This window comes from Quercus robur, chromosome 3, assembly GCF_932294415.1.
Source record: "Quercus robur chromosome 3, dhQueRobu3.1, whole genome shotgun sequence".
NCBI classification, from domain to species: Eukaryota; Viridiplantae; Streptophyta; class Magnoliopsida; order Fagales; family Fagaceae; genus Quercus; species Quercus robur.
The window spans coordinates 61,959,887-61,969,566 of NC_065536.1; the positions used below are offsets into that span (position 1 = coordinate 61,959,887).

The window sequence follows — 9,680 nt, forward strand, 5'->3', positions numbered from 1 at the left end:
GAAAAAATTTGCATTTGTGGCAATTAATTCAGTTGTCGAAATATGAAAGGAACATTGAAAAAAGGACCTTGGAAATTCGGCAATATGGTTGCCAAAATTCAGAAAATTTGGAGGGAGGAGAGAAAATTTGGTAAAAATTTGTTGTGATTATTTTTGGCAAGAATAGAGCATCTCACCTAAGAAAGTTGAGTCTAGTATCAAACACTAGGCTATGCCAAGCTTTGTTGTTAATAATGAAAGCTAAAGATATTTATTTCCAAATGTTGATGGTAGCTACAGTTTCTTCCCTAAGGGTGTGTTTCTTTTTTTCCTTTTTTTGATTTCTTGAGCTTGGTGTGTTAGTTGCTTTGTTTTTCTTTTTTCTTTTTTAACTAGACATGATTTTTTCTTGGGACTAGATTTTTATTTTTTTAATAAATTGGGTGATGACTTTTTATTTTTGGTTGTTTGTCACTTTTTTTTTAATTGGCCATCATTTTTTAATAATGGTGTATGAGTAAATATATACAAACTCACTTTTTCCACCCCTCCACTTTTCTACTCCCAACCAAACAAAAATGAGAGAAATTAAAATATTTTCTATCCTCCCACTTTTCCACCCCTTCAATCAAACAAACCGTAAGATTTGTAGCTTTTTTTTTAAAAATGGACATTGTTGCATATATCAATAAAGTAAATAATTTTTATAAAATTTTTATTATAATTAATATATTTATAGTTCTATTTTAAAATTTTGATTGTAATTAGTCTTCTCTCAAAATAGAAGATACATTTTTCTATAAATTTGAAATTATGTGTTTGTTTAGCAATTATGTCATGTACTTGAAGTATTAATTATATAATCTCCTTTTTTTCTAACTGGTGTAATATTTTTGAAAATTATTTAAATTTTAGTGGATATTTTTTAAATTAAGGTTATTATTGTTTACAAACTTATTATATTTTTTGTATTTAGTTAATATTAAATATGGATTTAACCTTTAAACTTCAAACATATCTGTTTTTTATCATAATTATCCTTTAAAAAATTTAAAATTTTTTGTTGAAATATTTAATTAATCTAAGAATAAATAATTTTAGCTTCCATACTACAATAAAGTGTGGTGTATTGTATAGCCAAATCCAATTTTCTAAAGCTACAAACCTTAGAAAAGAAACTGTAACTACGTACCATCAACATTTGGAATAAATATTATTAGTTTTCATTACAAACAACAAAACTTAGCATAGCCGAGTGGTTATCAAATTTTCTCCCCTCCCTCCACTAATTCTCTCTCCTTATGAGCCCCAAAATTTTCTATTTTCAACAAATAATTACCGAAATTCCAAGTTTCTCTTTTTACTATTCCTCTCATATTTTGGTAATTCAGTTGCCACAATTGCAAATTTTTTCTCTCCTAATTTTGGTAATTGTATTGCCACAATTCACTTTTTTTTCTGTCACATCATGTCTCTCTTCTCTCTCTTATTTTTTTTTTTTCAGAATTTCGACAATAACATTACCGAAATTTAATTTGCATATTCCAAATAAAAATCATTTTATACAATATTTAGCCAAAGCACTCATGGAATATAGCTTTTTTTTTTCTTTTTTGGGTAGAAAATGTAGCTTTTTTTTCAATTCTTCATTTTGAAATTACACAAATAGCCCAAAGTATGCTTCGTGAACATTGGACATCATACGAAATGAACCTAGATTTTTTTTTTTTTAGCAGAAGAAACAGGATCACATCTTTCATGTTTCATAACAAAATTGCAAAAAAAAAAAAAAAAAAAAAAAAGAAGAAGTTGGGATACCCGGAATATCATATAATAATATCTAGTATATATATAAGATCTATATTATTTGTAGACATTATTATAAAACCATCCTTAAACCCTGCTCTTGGTCATAGCTCTAAGGGAATTCTTCATCACCACAGTGAACTCCAACTTCCCAGCAAAATCCAATTCATTACCAGGCGGGTAAGCACTCCACTCAAATATTCTTGCACCATTCTTGCTAGCATAAGATGAACATGCACAGTGGCCATGCTCAAACCAGGACATATTCTCCTTCCAACCCCAAATGGCATCATCTTCACCCCGGTTACTCCAGTTATATCCGCGTCCTCCTTCCCGGAAACGAATCGTTCCGGCTCGAACTTTGATGGGTTCGACCACAGTTTCGGGTCCTCACTGATACCAGGCAAGTAATTCTCGACGTTTACGTCATTGAGCAACTCGGAACAAAGCGTGACTAGTTCAGGGTCTGTCGGCGATAAGAGGATACAAAACACAGCAAAGCGAGCGTTTTTCAAGACACAAACAACACCATCATTGGACTTAAGCCTCAGTTCGAAGCCTATTGATGAGTTTCTCCATAGCTGTGTCCCCTCACTTGGCGAAACTCCTTAAGCCTGCTCGAGCTAAGCATGTTTTGGACCATGTTGCGTCTCAATGAACGCCAAACAGGCCCATAAAGTGAGGCGTTGACAGTGAATTTGTTGCTGCTAAATGAATTAAGCTGGTGCCACAACTTGTGCTATAACTCATTGTGGTTGGTGGAGGGGTGTCCAGTTGTGGCACCAGCATTGCTACTGCTAAATATGTTCCTTGTTGGATTTTCTCGAGGTCGAGTAGCAAAAAGCTGACCCTTTTCGACTTAAGGCTTCGTGAACTAGTTTTGCATCGCTTAGAATGATTATAGTTCTGGTCCCCCTTCTTAAGGTAAAGATTGGACCATACTTTGATCGAATCCCATCAACATACTCGAAGAATGGTTTCCCCGAGTTTGCTACTTGGAATAGGTTCCCAACAATAGGCCATCCGGGTGGACCTGGAGGAAGGTTGAGTTTCTTCGATTTGGTTTTATGTGTGAGGAAGAAAATTAAGGCTGAAAGAAGGAAAGCTAGGAATGTGAAAAAGAGATGGTAGTATGAGGAAAGTGAAGAAGAGGACAAAGATAAAGACAGAAGAGAAGCCATTTGGAGCATGGGCTAGGACGAGAAAAAGTGGTGAAGGGAATGTGTGTAAATGAACCTAGAGTTGATAGGTCGAATTGAATGTTTTGGGCTATAACCTTGACCAAAGTTGAGGTCACTCAAAACATGATCTATTGCTGATTCTACTGTCTGTACTAGCTCGGCTTAACAGTTGTAGTATTTAGTGCGCAATAATTTTGCCTTGCTTTTTTAGTATTGTCACTTCGGTTTGCTCCTTGTGGGCTTTGTCTAGCTTTAGACTACCACTTAGGCCTTTGTATTGATTAATCAAGTCAGCATTATATCTCTACCATATATTTTTATTTTATGGTTATTTTGCCTATTTTTGCACCACAATGATGATATTTTGTCTCAATTTCTCTAACCACACTGTGCCGCGGTATGATCTGGATTCTGGACCAGCAGGTCGGGGCAGATCAATGGATAATAAGCCAAAACCTTATGGAGTGATTCATCAAAACCTTAGACAGATTAACATGTGTCCCATATATGGATAATAGCTAAAACTATATGGACCACCAAGGGTGGTGGTGTAGTTATTGGGTACTCCCAAGTGGTTTTGGGGAGTGGAGATTTCAAGTTTGAATCACGTAATGAGAAACGCTTAAAAAAAATCTTATATCTTTGGCTTAATGCCAGTTAGTGCCATTGTGAAGTTGAGATAACTATTATAGCTTATTGACTCCTCGCTTGAGAAAAACCCCACGCCATGGCTTAATACCCATTACTTGCAAGTTTGGGCCTAACGGATAGGATGTTATATAGTAACGCCCAGTTAGGAAAGCCACTCCAGTCGCCTCCTTTTACATTTTTTTTTTTTTTTTTTTAACAAGGAAAAAGCTAAAATTATATGGATCAGCCTATATTTTCACCACAATCCTACCAATAAAGAAAACCAAAAACCAACATTTCGAATAGTTAGTTCAAAATTTAACAAAACCCCAATCTATCTGAGCATATACTATATAATATCAAATTTCAGAAAAAAAATAAAATAAAACATTATAATGTCTTGGTTAATCCTATATATATATATATATATATATATAAAACCAAACCTTAACCTCTGGATTAATGAATGAAGTCAAGGAAAAATTTCAGATAGGGAGAGAGACTTGGTTAACCTTCCAAAACAATATAGTGTCGTCTTGTTCATGTGTATTAATTATTATTATTAGAGTTTCAAAAAAATAATAATAATAATAATAAAAGAGTTTTATGTTCTTAACTATTTTTTTCTCTGTATCTTTGAATTGGAAAGTAAATAACATATAAGAATATATTAACTTATTACATGAATTAAGGTCTGAAAACCTTTTTTTTTTTTTTTCAAGGATAAATTTGTATTTTGCTGCTAAGAAAATAACTTGAAAAAGAGAAGAAAGAATCTCAAGTTTAGCTCTCTCTTTTATATTTTTAGTAATGTTTTGTAGTTCAACAGGACTGGGGCAGATCAAATATTTGTGGGTGCATGTGGGGATGGGCAAATGCCTTCTCCCTTAGGGGTAAAGAGGGGGGGTGGGGGGGTGTGTTAGATTGTGATACTTCAAATTGGGTGGATTTGATTGTTGGGTGTGTGTTGTGCGGGTGTATACTTGGACTAGTTCTTATGGGGCTATAAGAACAAATATGATTGATGCTTTTTTTAGGTGCATTACAAAATGGTATCAAAGCAAACCTGGGTGTATGTCTTAATAGCTCTTTTTGCTCTAGTAAATTGTTTTGAAAATGTTACCTTGCAATGGAACCTTCAATCAAACTAAATCCCTTGATCGACTTAGTGTAGTGGTGAACGAGTAGGATATTCCTTCGATCTAAAGTCGGCAACTAACAAGTGGCCTTTAGTCTTTCTGTTCGAAGTGAGTCAATTCAGCCATAGCTTGCAACATATTTAAGGTTCCTTTTGTCAAACGGAGGAATTCTAAGGTATTATAAGTGATCATAGCAAACTTGAGCATGTGTTGAGTTTCACATCGAGTATTTATAAGATGGATTTGAGTACCATAATGAGTGTCTACTAGCTCAAGTAATACTATACTTGTGATCAGTACCATTATCATTCTGATCTACCCAGGGAAGGTGGACCCACACACCCCCCCCCCCCCCCCCGCGCGCGGCGAGCGGAAGTAAAATTGTCTATTTCAATTGTTTGGGCTTATTGATGTTAGGCCAAGGGTTACAGGTCCATGACCGTACAACAAATATAATGTTAGGCCATTTTGATCTTCATCTAAACTAATTTCTTTTAAGTCTGTTAGTTTGGGAATGGTGGTTTGAACTCAGGAAGTCTCCTTTTGAAATGCTAAAAGGCGTAAGTTGAGTTTTTTTTTGGATAGATAAGATAGAATTTCAATAAATGACGCTCGCTTTATAATAATTACTCATTATTATCAAAGTCAAGACACAAGTTGGTCTTTGGTGTAGGCGGAATTCAAAACCCAAATTTTTTATTTGATGACAAAAAACCTTCTCAATTGAGTCATATTACTCTGTGGTTTTTATCTATCCTCATTCAGCTAGCATTTGCACCTAATACAAAAATTTGTTATGAAACATTGAAACCATATTCTTTTGGAGCAACTAATTGAGTCAATGGCCTGATATTAATACAAGTCTATCTCAGCCCCTGATGTTTGGTGCAAAACTTAAGGCTCTAAGGCCCAAAAGGCTGAAAGTTGTGAGATTCAATCTGCGGACCCTAAGACAATCTTGAACTTTGCCTCAAACGAGCTCGCAAGCATATTGCTGCAATTAAACTTGGCCCAAAGGCCTAGAACGTATTTACCACCTAGTCTGAGACTGAGTACATGAAGAACAAATACACACCACCCCCCCCCCCCCCCCCCCCCCCCCCCCCCCCCCCCCCCCCCCCCCCCCCCCCCAACAAAAAAAAAAAAAGAAGTGAATTTGGTTCAATTCAAGTGTAAATGTAAAATTGAAAACTGAAAATACTATAGTGAAATAATATAATTTTTAAATGTGTGAATAGTACTGTAAAACCCAGTTTTGAAGAAAATTTTGTTAAAATTTATACTTGTGGGTCCCGTAAACAGTGCACAGGACCCACAGAAAAAACTCATACACGCATTGCTTTCCTTTTCAATGCTATCCAAACCCAGCTGTAATTTGTGACCCCCACACTGTTCCAAACATTCTTGGACTCTTATAATATGAACATCTATGCACAAACCACATCTATGACTTCAAGGACCGCCTTAAAGATTCTTCCACCACAACTACAGTGTGATTGCAATGTGACTTTAGTTGTCAATCACCAAACTTTAACAATCATCTTCAGACTTTGTTCTTGATTTTAGGGTTTTGGAACTTTAGAAGTACGACATTAGCTTTTTCTATTTTCTTTTTTCTTTTTTAAGTTGACTATAATATGCACTTATATATTTTTCCATGTAGGGCTCAAATTCCAACTTGTTAGCCAACTTAATGGGCCTTGAAGAGAATTAGGATTCACATTCCTAATTCTATCCTTGAGCTAATTCATGGACTTTGTCTTACACTTGAATAACAACATTTCAACTTAAAAACGTACCATACTGTCATGGATTTGCCAACACTAACCTAACAACTTAGGGTTTGAATCCCGTCTACATCAATAGCTAATTAGTATATTAACCTAATAATAAAGATCAATTATGACGAAGAAGGACGAAAAATTCAAATTCTATCCTTGGGGGGGGGGGGGGGGGGGGGGGGGACAATCTCATTATACTTGGGTCTTCCATCCTTACACGCATGCAAAATGCTATTTCTCATTATACTTGGGTCTTCCATCCTTACACGCATGCAAAATGCTATTTTCAAGGCCATCAAAGAATGCAGACCAAAGATGACAAAACAACCGTCATTCAACCTAGAATTTCAGATAAAACAAGGATTTAATTGCTTCATTAAAGTTAGGGACACGAGGATAATATTGCTTGACCTGAGCCACAGACAAAAACTCCCAAGTCAATTTCCGGGGATGATTACTATAAAGAAAAAGGTTTCTAGTTGCTTCATCTACTTTCCCACATGCAAGAATCTGTGGAGCCAACTAGTCTTCTTTTTTCTGAGGCTGCTTTTGATGTCAAAGTAACACTATTGATACAAGTTCGGCTATTTTAACGTGGTAGAAAAAGAATTCTAATTTGAATTCATTTCATTTTTTGTGATTGAAAAGCAATAAGGAAACAGAAGCCAACTTGAACTAATGGTGAATATTTTATACATCACCTACTTGTGACCAAAAGTTTCAAGAGCATAAAAGGGGGAAAAAATGAAGTCTCGAATTGAATTTTCATCTCGAAGTTTAATGAGATTAACAAGCATCAGGGGCAAATCACCTAATTAAAACTCAGTCTCACAAAGTTTAGGACAATTCAAACCTTTGTGATTGGCGAAACTTACAATCCACCTTTAAGATGCAACAGTCCAATTAAATCGTTGTATAATTCAAACCAACTTTGTACAAGTGGTTGAGCATAAAACTCCACCGAACAAACACTTTTCTTTGCCATCAAAATAATATATATGTAAAAGATAAAGTAGTACCTCGTGCATCTTTTATGTTAACTATTCTATATCTCATATCTTAATACATTTTTTATATATCACTTACCAGGAGTAGTATGGTCCTTTATATAGAACTTTTCTTTTTTTTTGAAATGATTGTTCTTTATCATCAGACTAATACATCAATTGATTTTTGGTATAGGCAAAAATCGAATCTCAAATCTCTTATTTAACTATAAGAGACTGTACCAATTGAACTAATTGAAATCCACTCCTTATATGGATTTTTGTTTTTTTGATCCGCCCTTTATATAGATCTTGAAAACAAATAAGTTACAAATAGAGAAATAAATATTTTGTTACTGCCATCTATATAATCTTATAATAAAATTTGTAACTCATAAACATAATTTGGCAATAAATTTTCTAGAAAACCAGAATTATGAATTTATTTATTTTATTAAAATACACCAACATAATACTTGAAGGATCATTAGATTTATGTCCACTAAATAAGAGATAATCATCTTCTATCATTACAATCCTGTTTCAAATGAAGAATTATTGAATTACATCACCTTAAATATTCCTAAAACACTAGATCTCAACAAAAAAATATATATATATAGATATATATATATATATATATAATCCTAAAATACATCTGAGTCAACAAATTATGAACTTTTTTTTTTCCCAGAATAAAATAAGGGTTAGCTAGGTTATGCCAACCCCTGGGAAGGGTGCTAAGGTTAAAGCCCATGGGCCAACCCATGTGGATACCCACCAACGAACTCTTGCTAGCAACAAGACTCGAATTTAGGTAGGTTAGATGAAGTGTTCAAGCCTTACTAGCTAAGCCAAACCCCGTTGGTAGCAGATTATGACTTGACATCATAGTGTGCAATATTTATAATAATAAAAAATGATGACCAAATTTAATTGAACAAGCCCATCTAGATTATGGCATGAAACATGCAATGGCCGAAAATAGAACAATAAACAATGAGGCAAATAAGAAAGAAGCACTCTAGCCACGTTGTGAAGTTAGAATACGAACTATAGGGTTTGGTAAACGTATATTTTAAGAGCATTTGTTAATGGATTATATTAGAAAATTTTTGATATCATTTTTATAAGAAATATATATATAAAAAATTTGTTAGAAAAATCAATTACTTTTTTTTTCTCATAAAATTTAAAAAAATATATATATTTCTTAAACAAATATCTTTAGGGTATCCCTTAACTTTTCCTTGTAAAATAAATCAAATAGTTAAGATTCGTAGTAAGTGCACTTGCATACCAAACTTTTTGTTAATCTTCTTTTTTTGCTGACACAAAATAATTCGTAATGAGACCTGTTAGATTATGTGGGTATCTCTTAACTTTTCCTTGTAAAATAAATCAAATAGTTAAGATTCGTAGTAAGTGCACTTGCATACCAAACTTTTTGTTAATTTTCTTCTTTTGCTGACACAAAATAATTCGTAATGAGACCTGTTAGATTATGTTTCCATTAGATTCAAGCTCAATTGGGTCCATTGTACTTATTATTATACTTTATGTTATACTCTTTGTACTTGTTGTGCCTACTTGCTCTGCACTATCCATATATATATATATATAGAGGGACAAAATTGGCCTTTGCTCTTTTTAAAAAAACAATCCAGCATTTTGCTTCATTTCCCAAACTAATCAGCGAAATGCCCCTCTTTTAAAACTTAATTTTCTCAAAATCGAGTTCAAAAAAAAAAAAAAAAAATCTAGAGGCCTATAGTGGCGTTTTAAGAAGCTTATAGTGAAGTTTTAAGGACCTATAGTAGCGTTTGGTAACTCGATCTTCATGAACTTGAGTTCAATGTAAGTTTTTCCTCTTTTTGTTACCTATAACTCGAGTTCATGGAGCTCGAGTTACAAAACGCTACTATAGTCTTATTAAAACGTCACTATAAGTTTTTTAAAATGCCACTATAAGGCTCAACTCGATTTTGAAAAAGTTGAATTTAAAAAAATTGACATTTCCCTAATTAGTTTGGAAAATTGGGCAAAATATTGGATTGTTTTTTTAAAAAGGACAAAGGTCAATTTTCCATATAATAGAGACTTCTTTTGTACATTTGTGTTATTATTCAATAATATACTCTCAATTTTAACATGACCCATTAAATTCTAGGTCAAAAT

At 33.6% G+C, this 9,680-nt stretch overlaps 1 pseudogene; it reads right to left on the minus strand.

Annotated features, from left to right (window-relative positions):
• Nucleotides 1–1,842: 1,842 nt before the first annotated feature.
• LOC126718754 (cytochrome P450 77A3-like) lies at nt 1,843–3,034 on the minus strand (annotated as a pseudogene).
• Nucleotides 3,035–9,680: the final 6,646 nt, after the last annotated feature.